General features: G+C 46.3%; 1 long non-coding RNA gene across 1 annotated transcript; it reads left to right on the forward strand.

Moving 5' to 3' along the window:
• Nucleotides 1-737: 737 nt before the first annotated feature.
• On the forward strand, nt 738-16,273 carry LOC140216488 (uncharacterized). The gene is made up of 3 exons (XR_011893176.1): nt 738-841; nt 6,779-7,115; nt 16,030-16,273. It is a non-coding gene; the product is annotated as an uncharacterized lncRNA (long non-coding RNA).
• The last annotated feature ends 384 nt before the right edge of the window (nt 16,274-16,657 follow it).

Genomic DNA, 16,657 nt, shown 5'->3' on the forward strand with positions numbered 1-16,657 from the left:
CGACGATATTATGCTGACATTAGGACCACGAATGCATGAAGACGACTGTACGACAATGGCATGGCAACGGCGGCGAGATCACGATGTACTAAACACAGCACGATTACGGCAGCATAATAACGGCTGTATGATGGTGAAATGGCGACGACGAAATGATCATGACAGCGTGACGGTGGCTTGATAACGGCGAAATCAGAACGCAGGGACAACGAGAGAATTAAGGCGGAGGATTGATGTCCACGGGATAACAACTAAAGACTGATCACAACGGAGTGAAGCCGATGAAATGACGACAGAAGGATAACGATGATGACGCGTTTCAGTTCGTGCTCATGTCCTAGCTTGCGCATATTACTTACTCCCCCGAGCCGTCTCGGTTCGCATAGATTGGAAGCCGGTTTGTGCTATGCTGGGTTTCGCACGATCATGCACAGCAACACCGACGTATAAATATCCACCAGTGCATCCGCTGAGCTACCAAGCAGCACCCAGCAGCCATGCCACACTCAAAAAAGTAGGCAAAGGAAACTTCGCTTTGAAATGATACGTTCTGAAAACGTTTCTTGGACACGTAGTAAGTACATTCATCGACTTTGATTATAAGATACTAGCTTGCTTTAGCACACATGCCGTTCGCATGAGTGGTGTAGCGCTTTCTCAACCGTATTACTTGGTGAAATACGGTGCCATCTCTTCGTTCCCTCGTGCGCCGTACGGTAGGACGAAGAAGAAGAAGATTGGTCGCTTGTGATCGCGGCTGCAACAAAACTGGGCTGGAGTGAAGCTCCGCAAGGTAGAACAGTCGCCACGTCCACGTAAGCGCTACTGCCCTGCATTGAAGGTAAGTGACATGCGGCCACTGCTCCAGATAGGACTGCTACACGTCTGCAGCGTAATAAGAGGGGAGGGGGGAGGGGTGCGATGTCGGCAAGCTGGACGGCTATTGAGACCGAACGAAAACATAACGGCCTGGCGTTGGTGGCCGATGTGATGTAGCTGATGAACAAATGAAGTCAGTAGGTACCGAAAGACGTTATGTAGGAGTGAATGACGTTATGGTTTACGTCGACATTCGTCATGATTGTCGGAGGACACTAATTTATGTAGCCCGAAATGGCGCGACACAGAGATCATAAATAGGTAATAAGCATGTGCTCTTATTTGCACGTGCTTCCGTGGCGTTTTTCTTGGCCGTTCTTTTCTGTTATTTGTTTCAAATTCAATGAGGAGAGGGGATGCATATTTACTTTTCCTATATATATTTCGTCGTTTCCGGACGCCTTAAAGGGGCAGAAATGCGGCCAGGCGTCCAATTTATTGCGTCTAATACGGACTCGTCCAATTCACTCAGCTTCGCTACCAATAACACAGCACGCTCGAGGTTGTTGCAATCTAGTTTTGGCCGGAACGCCTCCAATGACTAGTTCTGTCATGGTCACGTAAAGTATGCTGCCTCTGTCATTCGTCGGCATGTTCAACTGGACCAGTGCTGAGCGAGCTGGCATGACTCTGTAACTTCAACTTTTGGGAAAGAAAGACATTCGGGGGAATATTTCGAGCACTGTATAAAAGTCATCAATATGGAAAGGCACACCTAAATTTTTCAGACGCCCGTAGGGTCTAAACGCGAATGCCCTCCGTAAAAGCATTGAATGTTACAAAAGACTCTTTTACATGCTGCAACTGCAGCGAAAAAAAATATTTGTGCAGTCGCAAGCGTCGCAATGAGATTTTTAGAGGGCTCAGTTCACATGATATTGATTTTAACTGCTCGGCTGGTGCGACGCGCGTGGCTCCTAGCGGCAAGATTTTGTGCGCCCTAAACCATATAATTCTTCAAATGTAATAAAAAAGACATGCACATTGTGATATTATTGACCTGCTTTTAGTGGGAGCTAGTATTACGCGTGTTTTCTTATTTAAAAAATGATTCGAAGTTTTAAATTTGTATTCAACTGCGCAACATCGGTTCCTGAAGTTCAGTGCGAGACGACATGGCGGGCGTAAACTGCTATTCGCAGCTGGTCGTTCAGCGCTCTGTGCGGTCTCGTGTGCCTTGTACCCGCCGTTCTGGCAGCGCTACAACAAATTACAAGAGCACCTGGCAACAATCCCATATAGCTATCTTCACTGCATACACAGCATTAGGAATTCGGGTGCAGCGAAGCCGTCGTGTCAGCACATAGATACCCTCGCGCTACCTGTGCTTAGCGTGAGCTTCTGAAGAAATTATGCGCGTATATTACTCGTAATTGCCCCTAAGCGGTGCCTACTACTAGCCATATTTGTGCTCCAAACGCAGCAGCAAGAACTAACTCTAAAGCCCACGTCTGCCCCCGAAGGAAGCCGCAAATGATCTGTGGGTGATTACGGTACGATGAGGGGAATTTGTGTTACGAACTTGGCGCAACACTGGTTGTTGCATCGCAGCGCGTGTGCGGTAATCAGGTATAGGCGGTCTATTTGAATATCTCTAAAGGCGCGAACGTCGAGAGCCACGTTTTTGAGGAGCTGCAATCACTTGAGTTCGTAGTATCATACCATTTTAACAGACACGGGCCTCGTCTACTTCCTCGTCCTGTGTCTCGCCCTGTTAGTACACTGTGAATGTGTATCAAGAAGCTTAAATCGATATGCTGCAGTACGTAGCACCGCGGCGTAGCTCCACGGCAAACAAGAAATATGCTGTTAGGAGTATCTCTGTTTATTTAATAACAAAACGGAGCCCTAGAATTTCGTATTCGCAGCGGCAAGCGCAAAGTAGGAAGCTACAGTAACCATTCGCCCATCCTGTTGCCATGCGTGTGCTTCAGCCTGGTTCAGCCCATTCTCTTAAAGATGGGCTGAAAACCACAGATTGCCAAAAACCTATGTCACTGGAGCATGCAGAGGTTATGACTCCTTCAATGGAACTTCAAGCAAGCATCTCAATCTATTAAGCTAGTCATGTACTTAACCTGTATTAAACCAAGGTTATAGCACGCTAGTAAGACTCATTTCAAGCTAGAATAACCGAAAAGAAACTACAAAGAACGCGTCAAGTTAAAATCTAATCTGCTATTCCCCAACGGATTGTATTAGTAAAATTTTATGCCTGCATGAATTGTCTGCATTAACCCAGTGCTCAAAAAAGCGGGAAACTAATTCTTTTCTTGCTGTTGAGCCATTGCCTGAATGCCAATAGCGCATGTTCTGAGTTAAAATGTAAAGCATTGACAGTTTCTCTAAGTCTTTATAAGAACTTTCTTCGTGAACAATAATTGAATGAAACTGTTTACCTGTCCAAGCTTCCGAATCCAAACAAAGTGAAACTTTTCAGATGACCACTATAAAATGTTAAGCTGTAAACAATAAAAAGTGTATCTAAGTACATGCAAAGACTGAACACACTTGAGGGGTCGAGTGGCCGGCTGTGGAATGCAACAGCGTCTGTAGCTGCCATCTTGAGGTAACTGCTAAGTTCCAAGTGCTTTTCTGCTATAGCCCATGGACCTGGCAAGCAGTATAATTATGCGTGGTCTCATTTGAGTGTCGGTCTGTGCTTCTCTTCTTGCAAAAGATGGCGGCCAACTACACCAAATTGAGATTCCGTCTCTGCATGTATCTAGCAGAAGGGCAGCAGATTGGGCGAGTTGGTGTTCCATGGTAACAATAAAATTCAAACAGCGCTAGACGACAGGATCAGAAAGAGGAGAAGACAAACACGGCGCTGACTTACAACTGATTTATTTGAAGTAAGAAGTCGATTTATACGTACAAAAACTGGACACGCATGCGCCCGGTCATACATCGAAGATCAGATACAAATTCCGGACAGCCAACATACGCACGCGAAGTACTTGCCTTGCAATCTACCCTTTATGCAGCAATGCCATTTCTTTAGCTGACAAGATTACAGATGTGTTGCTAACGCAACTATTACATTTTCTGATTATATGAAATGCTTCAGCGACTTCTCTGGTAGTCTTGTCACTATGAAAAAATTACAATTGTGTGTCGTCAAAGAAAGGTACGCATCTACAAGAACTGCAATGCTTTGCCAGGTTAGTGTCTTTTTGTCCAATGAATCGGCATGCTCCATTAGTCTAATGTTGATGCAACGGCCTGTCTGGCCTATGTAAGTTTGACCACAAGATAAAGGAATTTAGTAGACAGCGGCCTTATTGCAACTGATGTACTTATTGACATGATTTACCTTGCATGCCGCATTCCGTTTAAAGCCTTCCTGCTTCCTCTGAACCGCTGCGCCTAATTTACCCAGCTTCATCGGAGCAGAAAAAACGACCCTCACACCATACTTGGCCCCTACCCTCTTAGAACGATGTGACAACGCGTGCGCATAAGGCATGACTACAACTTTTTCCCCGCAACATTTTCTTTGGGCTGTTCCGAGCATTTCAGCGCTTTTATAATCTTATAATCAGCGCTTATAATCTTTCAGCGCCGTGTTTGTCTTCTCTTTCTGGTCCTGTCGTCTAGCGCTGTTTGAATTCTATTGTTACCATGTATCTAGCATTCGTGTGCATCTTATTATGCTCGTGTGTTTTTCTCGTGTTCTGACTGTTGCACTCTCAGTAATGCAAACGTTTCTTTTTTTCTGTAATATATTGCACCAGCCATTTATTCAACTTCCTGTTCAAATCTACAAAATGCGGCCATCCAGTAATTGCCAATATAGCCAACAGTATTGGGAAAAATATGATGCAAGTCCCATGAATTTGCTGGAATTGACATGAAGCGAAGCTTTCTCGCAGCGGTCATATAAACGGTGTAAAACTCACTCTGCGCAATTGTCCTTATTTTGATCTGCTGCAACACGCACTCTTATGCAATGTTAGCTTACTGACGCACCGCACAGGTCACAACTTCAGTGTCACGTAATGCAAACATAAGTTGGTGAACTAGACTCATCTCACGAAGACTTGGAACGAACCATGAGGCTGAGTTCGTATGAGCCTGGCTGAGTAGAATTTTTCGAAGCCTGCGCACACTTGTCATTAAACCACACCATGGAATAAATCAGTAAGTAGCTACATCTCACAACCTAACAAAAGTAAGTTTCAGATACACAAATGTGCGTCTGTGTTGGCACAAATTTTAAGTTGCATGATATCGTAATTATAGGGACATTGCTAACAGGATATGGCTATGTCAGTTTATGCAGTAATACATTTCAGTGCAAAATTATCAACAACTTTACTTCTGACTTGCTAGGCATTGTTTATACCTCGTGATCCCTGTGCACACTTTATTAGCCCTGGAGATGCAAGAATCGCCTGCAATTGAAAGGATGCTATGTTTCGCAGGTGGGGACGCAACTGGCTGAAATCTCAGTATGGTCTCCGTTTGCTTTTATTTAATGTATCGTCTACTGTTTAAAAAAAAAAAACAAGGTGATTGACTATTTTCCACAGTGTTGCACGTGTTCTACAAGATTTCAAGCTAGAGAAGTAAGGAGAGGAAGGGATGTTTACGACAAGGCACTTTCTTAAAATACTGTTATCATGTTACGACCAGCATAAACAAAATAAATTCAGTACACTGATGTAAGTGTAATCCGAAATTACCTTATAAAATGGTGGTTAATGCCGGTGCCCTAAGGATACAAAGTCAGCAACATCTTGGAAGTTTATTGGTTTTCATGCAGGAAAATAATGATGGGTAATAAAAGTGAATGAACAGCTTAAATGACGCTCATGGTGCTGCAATGCTGCAAAAAAAAAGTCTACGATACTATTTATTCCTAGTCAAAGCTTTAAATATCCTACTGTATAACAGACATTACGATACATATCCTCTAGGTTCTCTTTGTGAGCTTGATAAGCAATCCCGTCTCACAGCGGATGTAACAATTTTGAAATGAAACGGTTAATTCCCCGGGAAAAGTACGCGTGCAAGCCGACACGGACAGACTGCAGCTAAATGATGACGCGTATCGTGTGACGTTGAAGCGTCGGATATTATGCCGTCATGTCACATCCCCTCGACACGTCTTTGATCGCATTCGCATAGTGCTTAAAATGTTCCGTCCGTAAGAGCATGAAACGCTACAACTGTAGCGTTTTCTTATACCATGAGCTGCTTGTACGCAACAAACCAGAAAATTTGGACGACATTCGAAGGCCGTGTCTTTTCATGAGTGACACCTCATAGTTTTTAAAGCTTGTAGTGCATATAGATAACCGAAAGGCACACAAAAGTGCGTCTTTTCAGAACGCCAAGGCAACGTGAAACAAAAGAAAAGAAATAAAAGAAGTCGCTTGATGAGCAACGTAGCGTGTCAACAAACGCATAGAAATCACAGAACCGAATCTCACCTCCGAGTTTTTATCTGCCTTGCGTACGTGTCGGTGCTAATGATAGGTATCGCTTCCTTAATCCACGGCTGCAGTCAATTTTTTGCACTGTTCAGGGCTTGTTGAACGACAGATGTCATTTAACAAAACAAATTGCGAAATAGTTATCGCAGTTCTCGGCGCAATTCTGACGAAAAATCGCACAGATCACTGCGATCGGTGCGACATGCGACCAATCGTTTGGTGTCAGTGGCAGAGGGGGGCTCGACACCAGCGACTGCGATTTCCATCGCATATGATCGAAATCCCACTCCCGGGGCGATTAAAATCGCATCTTGCGAAGCAGGCTTAAAACTTCAACAGCCACGCTATTCTCATGTATCAAGCTCCTAAATTTGAACCCGTGCATCACGAGTTACCGTCCTTGGCGAACAATCGCTGTGCCCTTTCATACTGATGACGACTGTGCGTGTCACTTTTAGCTGTCACCCAACACCGATCTGTGCAACCGTTGGCCCAAAAGAGGATCCGTCTCACAAGTTGCCTGACCCTGACGGTGCTGCGCAGACAGCAAGCAGACGCGAGGCGCCGTCGGTTACCAGGGTGCGGCACCCGAACGAAAGCACTACCCGCCAGTGGAAATGCGTGCCGGCAAGCCAGTGCTGGGAGCCAGGGCTTGGGGTGCAGACCTCAACCGACCTCGCCTGGGCGCGTCCTCTCCGCGCACGGTGATGGTTACCCCTGGCGCACCCACACCTCTCGATCCGAGAGAGAAGGTCAGAGCCGCTGTGGCTCCGCTGGTGAGACCTGCGCAGACAGGTGAGACACATCAATTCATCGGAACCATACGTACAGCGCGCAAGTATTGAAATGCGATACTCGAACAGCATGGCTGCCGGGACTGTCTTGCGCCACCGGCGGGCGCTGGTGAGGCAGAGATGATGCATTTGTGTGTCACATGTAAGCGAGAATCTTTTTGAATCTTTTTGTCACATGAAAGCGAGAATGCGTTGTAACTGCATTCGGCCTACTCAGCGATGACCGGTGGCGCAAAAGGCGCCGACCGCCATGCAGTCTGAGTATCACGTTTGAATCGCTGAGCACTGACACACACACACACACACACACGCACACACACACGCACGCACACACGCACACACACACGCACACACACACGCACACACACACGCACACACACACGCACACACATACGCACACACACACGCACACGCACGCACACACACACACACACACACACAAAATTACTGTACCGTGCACACATTTCACATGCTGACATCGTTTGTTCGAAGGGTAACTAAGAGTTGTTGTCTTGAGAAAGAAAATATGCGCCCGAGAAAGGATGTTACGTTGCTTGCCTGTATAGAACCGTTATTCGTCCTATTTCTAAGTATATTGAGTGTAATGAAGCCAACACCAGAAAGTTCTGAAAGCAAACAGAAATTTTTGAGTGGCTGGCAGCACGTTTCGTCAGCTCCAAATACACGCCGACCGATTCATTTACTGAGATGGTAATTACTTGAACTTTAGAGACATTGGAGTGTTGTAGTAGAGGCGTTGGAGGAAAAGCATTGATTAGTTTTTTTTTTCTTTTTTTTTTGCAACAACACGTAGATATAACGAAAGTCAAGGTATATTCGATATCCTATAAGGACAAGTGTGCAAATTAATAGCAGAGCATTCAGCCTAATTTATCGCATACCGGTGGGTTTCATGATTATTTTTTTTTTGATGATGCGATAGAAATGTAGAATGTACCACCCAGCTTTGGTATTAATGCAGAGAATATCCATAACTTTAAAGCTTTAGTTATGCGTTTTAGCATTGTATAACTTCAGTTAAAAGCGCCAAGAAAGAGCTCGCGCAATGAGAAGTGCGGCGATCGAGGACGCGTGACACGCAGGTTCTTTCTCTTCTTTCCGGAAAATGCGGCTCTGTAGGACGCCCTCCTCTTGGGCCTTCGAGCATGCTGTCCATCCTTGTACTTGAAACCCAGTCTACCAGATAATGAGGTCCCCGGACTTTGCAGCCTCATCTTTTTCCATACTTGATTGCGTGTCTCAACTGTGTGCGTTTGGCCGTGAAGACAAGCCTCCCTGTAATGACCCAAGATCAGGGTTGACGGTGTCAACAAATAAATCAATGTAAAAATATGTGAATCGCACACGAAGCACGGGTTTATTCCCTTAGTGTTCATTTCTTCTCTCTCCGTTTTTTTTTTTCGCCCATTCACAAATATGAGGTTTCCTAGTAAAAAAAAAACTTATTCATCCAACTCCTTCGCGTGTTCTACATTATGGCTAACCAAACGGACGTGTAGACTTAAACTTAACGACGCACACATTTAAACTCCTACGTGGTGTGCGCATGAGCAAAACTCCTCGTTGCCCGCCGGTGTATGCAAATCACTGGCTCGCCCCACACACTTGATCAGTGTTCTTCCCTCTTTTGCACGCGCCAGGATGTCGCTGGGTAGCTCTACCTTCCGTTGTGTGTCCAAAGCCGTATAGAAAATATAGAAATGTATTCAGATTATTTGCCTCGAGTAGTTAGCGACTATAGACGTCCTGCAAATGAATATATGAGTTTCGCTCGAACGACGCAACATTGACAGCGATGACAAAATATCTGAATATTATAGCAAGCACAATTCCAAATTTTAGGGACATTACAATTTAGTGAAGCAATGAAGGCGGCTAGCTGGTGAACGTTCATACTTATATTGCGCGCAGTTTTACACAGACGATATTAAGGAAGGACAGGACGTGGACGGACGTAGCGCTCACTACCAACTGTTTAATACTGTTAAAGAACGCGCTTATATACAAGGAGATATGGCGCGGGAGGGAGGGGGGTATAAAAGATATGACAAGTTGACGAAACGTGATCATAGTTCGGGTCGGGCATACATTAGATTAGATTATGGGGTTTTACGTGCCAAAACCACTTTCTGATTATGAGGCACGCCGTAGTGGAGGACTCAGGAAATTTCGACCACCTGGGGTTCTTTAACGTGCACCTAAATCTAAGTACACGGGTGTTTTCGCATTTCGCCTCCATCGAAATGCGGCCTCCGTGGCCGGGATTCGATCCCGCGACCTCGTGCTCAGCAGCCTAACACCATAGCCACTGAGCAACCACGGCGGGTAGGCATACATCGTTCACTTGCACCCGTTCGCACTGGCAAACTCGATCTCAGCTTTGATAAGCGCGATGGACGGAGTGCTTACGCACATTTCTTTTTCTTTAGCTATCGCAAGCGCCTCCCATAATTCTCGCTCCGTTTTTGTTTTTAATGTGCCAATGACTGTGGTGCTTTCTAGTAGCGGAGGGCATTTGCATTGTTTACAATGTGCAGCCAAGTTGCTAGGTGCTGTCAGAAGCTGGCAAGTGTATTTGTGTTTCCCGTAACCTATCATTTAGACAACGTCCAGTTTGCCCAATGTATACTTTCCCGCAATCTAGTGGGATTTGGTAAACAACTGATGTAGCACATTGCACGTGCTTTTTCACGTGCTTAGTCTGACAGACCGTAGTACTAGGGTTTGCCTCTTTGGATCCTGCGTTCACCCTCTTGCATATGCCTTTTAGTTTTTGTGGGGCGGAGAACAGAACTTGAACATCATGGCGTTGGGCTGTCTTTTTTTTTATCTTATGTGACAAGCTATGAATGTAAGGCAACACCACGCGTTTTTTCAATTTTTCTATTTCCTGTGCTTTCTGCCTTTTCGTGTTGGTTCTGATTTCGGGCAACAAGTTTTCAGTAGATTGAGAACAAGATTGCAGTACCTTGACATAAACATTAGGCTCAGAGGCACCCACATCTGCTGGTGCTACAAAACTAGAGGACAAAAAGAAATCCTGAGGTATCACTCATGCCATCCTAAAATCATAAAAAGAGGCATCGCCAAGGCTTGCATCCGTCAAGCAATTGAAAAATCATGCCGCCATGCTGTGAGGGAGAGCATCGATTTGCAAGTAAGCCGCTTAAGAAACAGTGGGTACCCGAATAGCATGGTGGTGCAAATATGTGAAAACTTGTTGCCCGAAATCAGAACCAACAGGAAAAGGCAGAAAGCACACGAAAAAGAAAAATTGCAAAAACGTGTGGTGTTGCCTTACATTCATGGCTTGTCACATAAGACAAAAAAGAGCCCAACGCCATGATGTTCAAGTTCTGTTCTCCGCCCTACAAAAACTAAAAGGCATGTGCAAGAGGGTGAACGCAGGATCCAAAGAGGCAAACCCTAGTGCTACGGTCTGTCAGACTAAGCACGTGGAAAAGTACGTGGAATGTGCTACATCAGTTGTTTACCAAATCCCACTAGATTGCGGGAAAGTATACATTGGGCAAACTGGACGTTGTCTAAATGATAGGTTACGCGAGCACAAATACACGTGCCAGCTTCTGACAGCACCTAGCAACTTGGCTGCACATTGTAAACAATGCAAATGCTCTCCGCTACTAGAAAGCACCACAGTCATTGGCACATTAAAAACAAAAACGGAGCGAGAAATATGGGAGGCGCTTGCGATAGCTAAAGAAAAAGAAATGTGCGTAAGCACTCCGTCCATCGCGCTTATCAAAGCTGAGGTCGAGTTTGCCAGTGCGAACGGGTGCAAGTGAACGATGTATGCCTGACCCGAACTATGATCACATTTCGTCAACTTGTCATATCTATTATAACCCCCCCCCCCCCCCCCCCCGCGCGCCATATCTCCTTGTATGTAAGCGCGTTCTTTAACAGTATTAAACAGTTGGTAGTTTGCGCTACGTCGGTCCACGTCCTGTCCTTCCTTAATATCGTGTGTGTAAAACTGAGCGCAATATAACCAAGGACATTACAAACTGCAGTGAACTTTGGACTGGCGGCATACGAAATAAGCCTGGCGTCACGTGCCGAAAGACATACATTGAACCACACGAGAATTCATCCAACGACCATGAGCCTTCACAACGCTCGCGTGACCAGCAATACCGGTAGCGGGAAGTGCGCATGCTTTCTGTAAAGCTGTCGTTCCATGCTGCAGCTTTACTATTTTGACTGCGCCGGGCCTCCACAGCTCAGCAGGTGACGCGACCTCCAACACAAGTCACGTGGGCTGCACATACACCGTCACGCCCTGGGCAGCACTTCGGTGACGGCGGGATTGTGTCTCTATGTCCGTATCGTCGCAACAAAATGTATTCAGTAGCTAAAAATGACTTCAAGCACCATGTCATTTGCCTTATCCGCTTGCGTTGAACTACTATACTGCAAAGCTTGGTTCTTGTAAAAAGAAAAGGGTTGTTTAAGTATGTCAGAGTCATCCCATTAATACATTACGTAAAACAGCACCCGTTCGAACTGGACAAAGATTAGAGGAACGTACGGCTAACATTATTTGCGTTGTCCTGAACAAGCCTATTCGCATATCTGTATATTCGCATTCATATTTTGCTCACAGCACTCTTAAACTTATTGCAAGTTTTATATATAGCAGTCACGATATCTCTGGTGTTTCAAGGAACCAGAATCAAATGAACACTAAAAATATAGTGACGCAATTTGCCCAATTTCAAGAGCATTTGAATTGATTGTTGTTAATTGACTTTGTCGCTGTATTCTCTTGTTGAATTTCTATGTGCAATTTTGTTTTCTTTGTGTCTGTTATTCTGTATTTTAACACAATGTTTCCCACCTGCTATGATCTTGTGTACAAGGTTGCAGTATTCATAAATAAAAAAAAACGGCATCTTGTTTGTAGCGTTGCGTTGTTCAGACTGTTTGTCGAAGTGCGATTAGTTAGGTTATTAGTTTAATTATGCCGTATTCTATATACTCGTTTTGGGGTATGAGTGGCATTTGAGAAGTTGTAAAGCCTGGCCTGAAACACCTATTGAAGTTGGTTCTATGTCGTTCTCTTTTACATGAGTCTTTCTTCTAAGCCCTGAAGAAAAGCTGCAAAAACTGTCAAGAAAATGACGTCACTGCGCGCTTCCGAGTCTCGATTTCAGCACTCTCCACCGTGATTTTAAAGAAACAATATTCGTACGAGCCAACCAGATTTCACCAGGGCCAGAATACTGTGAGGCAGGGTGCATAATATCCTAGTGCTCCTGTAAGCTCAGATTCGAGGAGAAATAAATCCGTGTAATACATAAACATAGATGAAATTTTGGAACAGCCACTTTTTCGCAGCATTCGTCGTCCATCACGTTATTCACCCACATATGCCGTGTGTCTAGTACTCAACCGAACAATTCTAAGCGCTTCCAGTAAGCACGCCTCCGTATGCCGGCTCTCACCTCTACGTTGTCGCAGGCGCACCACAAAGGACGGGGCGACAGCAGGAACCAAAGACAACGGCGGCCAGCTCCTCCTCAGTTAACATAGGCGAGGACTTGAGAACGCGCATAGCTACAGCTTTCCGTTTTCCCGACTCAAAGCATTTCCGTGCTCACCAGGGTGACAAAGCAAAGGACACAGAACGCCGTCTGCCTGCGCCCGAACAACGAGTCCGATCTCCGCGCAACGCCGTTCAGTCAATAAAAGCCGATGCCGGACGTGCGCAGAAGCCACAGGGAGAGGAAAAGGCTGAAAAGGTGAAGCCAATGGTGAATAAATCCGCCGTTCAGGAAACAGGCAAAAAGGTCGCACCGATGGCAAACAAATGTCCTGTTCAGACAAAGCCCGGAAAGGCGAAGCCGACTGTGGCCAGACTTCCTGTTCAGAAACTGGCTGAAAATACGAAGCCGACGTCGACCAAACCTCCTGTTCGTGCCACGGAAAAAGCAAAAATAAAGCCGAAACTAGACAATAACGCTCGGTCGCAGAATGCTGTCGCTGCAGCAAAGGCGGTAGCAACCACGAACAAGGCTAGTGCGAAAGGCAAACCCATCTCCAAGACTGTCAAGAAGCCGGATGTGAAGGTAGCCGCTGCTCCCAGACCTCCGCTCAAGGGTAAACAGGCTCCGGCGAATCTCCAGATGGAAGAACCGTCCTACGAAAGCGAATCGACCACCTCGATCGAAGGAGTCGACGCGCGGGAAGGCAATCCTCTGTTCCGAAGGGTGGCCCCGTCGGCTGTGCTTGACAAGTTCCAAGCGTACGTCAGCGAAGCCAAATCCTTGCAGCCGCAGTACCCGACCATCGTCCCGGCAGCCTATACAATTTGGTCACCGCCTCGTGCTGCGAGCGCGGGCGTTGGCAGCTTCACACCCGGTAGCGTGGCACGCTACTGGAGCGGAATGGGCTCTAACTATCCGACAGCCATCGACATTCTCGAAGACGATGAGGATGACTCCGAGGAGACTAACTCGCTGTGGATGTTGGATACCGATTACCTCCCGCAGCCGCCGCCCGAGGATGATTCGATCGACAGGCGTATGACGATGGCGCTGGTCTCGACCGCTGCGCTCGTCGCTACGCTCACGTTCGTGCTCATAGGCGTCGCACTCGTTTCCAAGTTCTTGAAAGCCGGCGCGACGACGTAATGGCGACTAGTAAGTGCCCGCCGTCCACACGTGCCGTGTGATGGCGAGTGATCATCCGGATTCCATCGCGCGTATTTTCTATAGCAGCCCCTCGGTCAAATATAGCGCCAGAACTCATAGGTAGGCCTAAAATTATAGGATTGATTGGTGTTTTCAGCTCCAGGTAAATTCATTCTTTTTGCTGTGTCTAAGGCTCCATTGTTACAAGGCGAGATCATTCGACGAAACAACAGTGCTGCTACCCGTCAGTGATTGCTTATATGCTTTGGCATTGTGCTGCTAGGCATGAGGCAGCGGGATCAAATACAAGCTTCGGGGGCCGCATTTACATGAGGGTGAAATGCAAAAGAACGCCCGTGTACCATGCATTAGGTGCGTGTTAAGGAACCAAAGTTGGCCCAAATTCATCCGGAGTTCCCCACTACGGCGTGCCTCACACTCATATTATGGTTTCCGCATATAGAACCCCAGAATATAATTAGCAGTAGTACTCTCCGCGAATATGTACAGAATCAGAAGACGCACGTGGGTATGTGAGAGAGAGATGCAGTTTTGTCCCATACATATTGAGCAGTTATCCTGGCGGGAAGCTTCACACGCTGCTCAAGGCGAGATGGTGAGGGCTATAGAAGGAAGGATGCAGTAGTTTGTAATATCTCCCTTTGAGTAACGTCTCCAGCGATAGCACCACGGCCACACAGCATAGAACAAGATTTCCCCTCCTATATAAACGCGTGAATGAGTTATTGTAGCCATGAACGTCACAGCCCGCAAATCGCCGCCACCCTTCTTGTACTTGTCGCTGTCTTTGCCGTCCGAGACATCCGCAGAGCTTGCACCACGTGCCTTATTTGCTAGGTGATGCAAGGGGAGGGGACAGCAATGTTCACCACATTTCCATCAACCCTTGCAGTTTTGTACGCCAGCCTATAGAAAGCAACTTCTTTATCCTTGATAGATTGTGTAAACGCACTCAACTAAGACGTACAGAAAGAAACACACACACAGACTGTTCTATCTTGCACTCTAACCAACTAGCCCGCCAACGTGCTTTAGCCAAGTTCTTTACCCTTATTGCCATGAAAGGAAAACAGTACACTATATAGAGTGTTCAAACTTCTGATTCGGCAGTAGTCTGTGATATATTTTTATCTCGCACCATAACCTATTAGGAGTTGAGCCTTCTGCCGCAAGTTACAGTGGTCACTAACGATAATATAAATATTACCAGTACTCACGTACAGGGCATAAACCTGTAGGCTTACGAAAAGGGTTTTACTTAAACTGAGGACAACGCAACGAGCTATGGAAAGAATGATGGGTGTAACGTTAAGGGATGAGAAAAGAGCACATTGGGTGCGGGAACAAACGCGAGTGAATGACATCTTAGTTGAAATCAAGAAAAAGAAATGGGCATGGGCAGGACATGTACTGAGGAGGGAAAATAACCGATGGTAATTAAGGGTTACGGACTGGATTCCAAGGGAAGGGAAGCGTAGCAGGGGGCGGCAGAAAGTTAGGTGGGCGGATGAGATAAGAAGTTTGCAGGGACGACATGGCCTCAATTAGTGCATGACCGGGGTAGTTGGAGAAGTATGGGAGAGGCCTTTGCCCTGCAGTGGGCGTAACCAGACTGATGATTATATATATATATATATATGTGTGTGTGTGTGTGTGTGTGTGTGTGTGTGTGTGTCATACCACAAAAGCGTAACTATTCAAGGCACCATTAGCAACTCAAAGTGCGTGAGCCCTGAAAAAGGGGAGAGTTGCGGGGTTTCGCTTCAATAAGGTTTCTCCTGAGGCAACCCGACAGTACGCATATCAAGAGCTTAGTGGTGGCTAAGTTACGAAGTGAAGGTGTTATCCAGTGACGATGGCAACTTGCCCGGAGACAGCTGCAGAGAGCCTATGCGCAGTGCGGGAATCGACCGCGGCAGACGGTTGCACCTTGGTCAACTGCCGCATTCGCTGCAGTCAGCGCCCAAATGGTGTGACGTACCTCTTTACCCATTTCTCAGCGTCGTGCGAGAAAAACTGAATGCTAGCAGCTGTTGTCCAGGCGTCTTGGACAAACAGATAGCCATGGTTGCGTGAATTTCTGGCTATCGTTTTTAACCCTGTGTAAGCTTATTCCTCCATATTCAAAGCAAACATTTTCTTAGAATAACGACTTTCTGCTTTTCCTTCAAATATAGAATTAACCGGCAAAGAAAGGTGGTGTATTTTTTTTTTCAGATGTATTATCGAGACAACAGGCACGGCTCACTGACCACAGTGCTCGTCCAACGACCTCCGTTCCTCTAGGCGCCGGCATCTCAGCTATTGCGGCGTTTTGCTTTGTTGTGCTTTGACGATCATCGCAGTCTCAACGAACAGACACTACGTCTCAGATGCTCGTGCACACACCATTGAGAGCGCCATGCGCAACGGCCCCGAAACTTTAAGGCAGCATCATGAAAATAAAACAAAACAATGACGAATTGTCTCCCGTCATCCCCTTTGCCTGCTTGTGCACTCCGACAAAGGACTGACTGCGAATGGTGAGCAAAAGCATAGTGTGATTTTTTCTTGCCTCCTCTGCCTCCTATGCTTTGACCTGCCTAGTCGCTTTCCCACACGCAGCAGCACCACAAACATTCGCCACGACCTTATGAACACTTATGAACTACGACTGTGCCACCGTGGTTTGCCGGTGCATGGATCTTCGCAGAGGGCCATTTGCTGGGTCGCATGTGAGAACTGGCGCTACCGCACTCTCGGTTATTTTCGCGTTCCTCAGTGCTGTACTTAAGTATTTGCATGGTGCAGGCATTCTCTGAGCCTTGTAGGTGTTTAACCTGATTTTGACTTTATCCGGAAAACT

This window comes from Dermacentor andersoni, chromosome 3 (assembly GCF_023375885.2).
Source record: "Dermacentor andersoni chromosome 3, qqDerAnde1_hic_scaffold, whole genome shotgun sequence".
Lineage (NCBI taxonomy): Eukaryota > Metazoa > Arthropoda > Arachnida > Ixodida > Ixodidae > Dermacentor > Dermacentor andersoni.